Below are 4,983 nucleotides of genomic sequence, written 5' to 3' on the forward strand. Positions count from 1 at the left end.
CAGAATCCTCCCTATGGGAAAGGTAACCTACAGTGGGGGCAAAATAAAATGCCATACGGACAAAACCATCCACTATGGGGAAAAAATCCTTACCAACAGGGATGGGCTCCTCCAATTGGACCTACTTATCGACCTCCAATGCCTTTTAATACTCAATTGTCATTCTTCGCTACAATAGATTTGTCAGATGTGTCTTGACTCACGAATGGTCCAATTCTTCATTCTCCCTAGTAGCCTCTAGTCCCATCCAAGATCCCAAGCGATTGTCCCAAGTTCTATGGGAAAGCGAAAGAATCTCCTCAAGCCCATGTGATGACCTATCACCTCTGGTGCTCTTCGAATTCATACATTGACTATTCTATTTGTCTTCGTCTTTTCCAATGAACTCTCATAGGCATTGCAACCAAGTGGTACGTTGAGCTCCCTCGAAGTACTTATTATGGCTTCGACTCTTTAGCCATGGCTTTCCTCACGCATTTCCAATTTTCGGTTCGCTATGAAACCAACACCTATTTTCTTACATCGCTCAAACAAAATATTGCAACCCACATCTTCGATCACATCCATGAATGGAGACATAGGCGATGCCTAATCAAATTCAAGATTTTTGATCAGTTACTGATCAAATGGTTCACCAAATCATTCGCCGCTCCAATTTCTCATAAAATCACTATGGATGGGTGCGTCACAGAAGAGCAATCCATTACACATGCCCAATACTTAGATCTCATTTACTTCCATTTTGGCACTTTGTATCAGTTATAACCCGATGCTCCGATGCCATAATCCGATCCAACGACATTGAAGTCACATGCTACACCTCCTATTGATGGATTAATTGGTTCAGTGTCCCAAGCCCCTGCAAAATCTTCTTCCAAATAGAAGTTGTCCTTAAACACTCCTTCCAATAGTCCCTCTGAGAATCCAGCTAGCCCTGTTAAAACCTCAGAGGTCCACACTATTTGGTCTACCACAATGGACAAATCCTTGAAAGGTAAGAGGAAAGGCAAAGGCAAAGGTAAAACTGATGCTCCAAAATAGGGTCCTCCTAAGTCGTCTACTGGTGATGCTTCCCAATAGAAGCCTAAGTATCCATGCCTCATTTGTGAGGAAGATCACTATACTAAGGATTGTCCCAGACAATCTGAGGTTAGTCAATTGCTCAAAGGGACCCCAGTTGTCCTGAAAGAGCCCTTTCCATCCCAACAGACCCAAATGGTAGACCAGCCTCAATCATCTACTTCCTCGGGTTCACAAGTGTTCATGATGAATACAATGATTAATGTGGCTACCAGAACAAAAGATTATCAAACTCCTACTCCAACAGCAGGGAAAGAAAAATAAGGTGCCTCTTCTTCTTCTACCCTATCAAGTTCTGGTCCTCTCCATATAGAGCGACCTAATCTTGACTCCATCGTTCGACCACCTTCTCGAGGTGTGCTAGAAAAGTCCTCGTACAATCCAAATGCTCGAGCTACTCAGCATTATAACATTGTTGAGGATTTGTCTCAAGTGCCATCAGCTATGTTTGCTCTCAAGGTCCTTCAAAGTTGTCCTTCTTAGCGGAAATCATTACTGTCGGCTATTGGGGGTATTGATCCTATTGATTCTAATCTTATTTGTTTTGACTTGGAAAACCACGTTCCACATTTGCCTCATCAAATTTCCTTTCTCATTCAAGTCATCATCAATGAGAAAACCATTCACATAACCATCATTGATGAAGGTGCTTCCACTTACATCATGTCTGTTGCTCGTTGGAAGGAAATTGGTTCTCCTACTCTGGACCAGTCCCCTAACACTTTGGAAGCTTTTGATGGGAACAATTTGCTACCATTCAATGTCTTACCCAATCTTGCCATTAATTTGGAGGGAAATATAGTGCACGTTGAAGTAGAGATTGTTGATGCTAATCTCAATTATAATCTTCTACTCAGATGGAGTTGGCTCCATGCCATGCATGTTGTAGCCTCCTCCCTGTTCCACATGATTTATTTTCCCCATTAAGGGAAGATAGTCAATGTTGACCAACTATCCTTCTTTGTCTCTTCCTCCTCAGATGGAAATGTTCTATATGTCAAGCACACCAGTGTTCCTTATGAGAGTGTGGGGGCAGGACTCTTTAAAGACCCTGCTCTGATGGGTATCTTTCTGCCCCCACCTCCTCATGTTGCCTCTTTCAACATGATTTTGATCAAGTCTAGTCCTTGTGTCATTCCCTCTTCGGATATTTTTGACACATAGGGAGAGGTAATGTCATTAAGTCCCACCAAAATTAATTAAATGGAAATTTTTTCAGCTTTGCCTTCAGTGTCCTCTGATTATCTTGTTTCGAAAACCTCTCTTGATGAGTATTCTCAATCCCCGTGGCTTGGTGCTTCATAATCACACAATCCCTTAGCCGAGACTTTTCTTTCTGACGAGAGTAGCATGAAAGTAATGTATCTAGAGAAGTACCTTGGAGCAATACTCATCATCATTCCTCGTTCTTGCCTAGCCCAGTGGTCTTATCTACTTGTCTCAAGCAGTTCTCTTCTCAGTTCCCCTCCCTACCACTTTAGACACCAATCATGACTCATGAAGTTTGGCCAGAAGGGAACATGGGTAACATTATCCAAACAATGCCAATTGATATTTCTATCAATCCTCGTGTCGTTGAAAATATCCATATTAGGGTAATTTGTTCTCCAGAAGAGATCAAGATCTATACTCATCTGTTCCAAGAGTTCCAGGATGTTTTTGCTTGGTCATATGAATAAATGCCTGCAATTGAACAAAGTATAATCATGCACGAAATACCAACTTATCCTCATGCAAAGCCCGTTCGCCAATGGCTCCACCCAATTCACCCTAGAAAATTTGCCGCCATCAAAGGTGAAGTTGAAAACTTCTCAGAGCTGGATTCATTTATCCAATCCCTCTTACAGATTGGGTGTCGAATATTGTACCGGTGACAAAGAAGCAAGGCATGATTTGTGTTTGCATTGATTACAGTGATCTCAATCATGCTTGACCAAAGGAAAACTACCCCACTCCCTTCATTTGATCAAATCATTGATGAATGTGCTGGGAGTGAATTATTTTATTTCATGAATGGTTTTTCTAGCCACAACTAGATCAACATTACATTCGCTGATCAAGATAAGACAACCTTCATCTGTTCGTGGGGTACTTTCACATACAAAAAGCTCCCCTTTGGCCTTAAAAATGTTGGGGCTACATTTTAGAGAGCGATGTATTATGTGTTCCATGACATCTGAAACATCATTCAGCCTTACTTAGATGACCTTCCCGCTCATTCTCGTAAGCGTCGTGATCACCCTGATCATCTTCAGAAAAATTTTCTTTGCTGTCGACACTACAACATTCAGCTCAATCCACATAAGTGTGTCTTCTGCGTTGAATCCGGACAACTCCTTGGCTTTATTGTCTCTAAGGCAGGCATTCACCTTGATCCTCTTAAAGTCGAGGCCATAGTTAATTTACCCCCTCCATCTTCGTTGCACCAACTGCAAAGTCTGCAGGGAAAAGAAAATTTCCTCCGTCATTTTGTACCAAATTATGTTGAGCTGGCTTCAGGGTTCACCCGGTTGCTCAAGCAAGGAACACCCTTTGTTTGGGATGAAATTTCCCAAAATTCTTTCAATGACCTCCAAGTTGTTCTCATAAATTATCTTTTGCTGCATCCCCCGAATTATCACCATGATTACTTCCTTTATCTCACTATAACCGCTAGCACCATCGCCATGTTGTTGATACAAGATGATGACAAAGGCAATGAACATGTTTTTCACTACCTCAGTCACAATCTCCTCAACACTAAGACCTATTATGCTCATGTCGAGAAGTTGGCTTTGGCTACCATCCAGGCTGTTCAGCACTTTTGACACTACATTTTCCTACGCACTACCACTGTGATTTCTGAATGCAACCCCATGACTTACATCCTAACTCGTCAGTTGCTGGGGGGCAAGTATTCTAAATGTATTTTCATCATACAAGAGTTCAATTTGGTGTTCACGATTGCCAAATCTAAGAAATCACTGGTTTTTGCTGAATCAATTTGCTCCCTTCCCTCTGCATCTCTTCCTATTGTTGGTGCCACTGAGCAGCTTCCAGACAAGACTCTTTTCCTTATTATCACCCTCGACCCATGGTACAGTGATATCATCGTGTATCTCCATACATCCACCTTTTAGTCTGCGTTGACTAAGGATGATTGTCGATGCATTCGGCATCACTCCCAACCCTACCGTATTATTGGAGATACTTTATACCACATCGGTGTCGATTCAATTCTTTGCTAATGTCTTACTCTCGAGGAGGTTGAGAGAGTTTTAAATGACTGCAATTCTGGGGCATGTGGCAATCATATGTCTGGATATGCTACTGCTCAAAAAATACTTCGTGTTGGTTACTTCTAGCCCTCCATCTTCAAGGATTGCATCCTTGTTGTTCGCAAATGCCATGAGTGCCAAATTTACCAGCGAAAAATGTGAGCCCCGCCCGCTCACCTACACCCCGTTATTACTGTTGGTCCTTTTGCAAAATGGGGCATCGACTATATCACATGTAACCCTCATTCAGCCAGGGGGCATGGTTATATTATCGTTGATGTGGATTATTTCTCCAAATGGTCCGAAGCGATGCCTACATACTCTACAAAGGATAAAACGATGGCTTAATTTCTATTCAATCACATTATTTCCAGGTTTGGAGTGCCTCATGCCATTTTCAGTGACCATGGCTCCCACTTCTGAGATTACATGATGGCTGAGCTGACCTCTACATTGGGTTTACGCCACTAGATCAACCCCATATTACCCTCAGGCCAATGGCCAAGTTGAAGTTGTGAACAAATTCTTGGTTACAATGCTTTAGCACACCATTGGGATGCACAAGTCAATTTGGCATTTCATGTTCTTTTCAGCTCTATGGGCATACCAAACCTCAACCAAGCATGCAATTGGATTTACACCATTC

Source organism: Pinus tabuliformis, chromosome 7, assembly GCF_031772625.1.
Source record: "Pinus tabuliformis cultivar Carrire ecotype Pingquan chromosome 7, CPIR1, whole genome shotgun sequence".
Taxonomy (NCBI): domain Eukaryota; kingdom Viridiplantae; phylum Streptophyta; class Pinopsida; order Pinales; family Pinaceae; genus Pinus; species Pinus tabuliformis.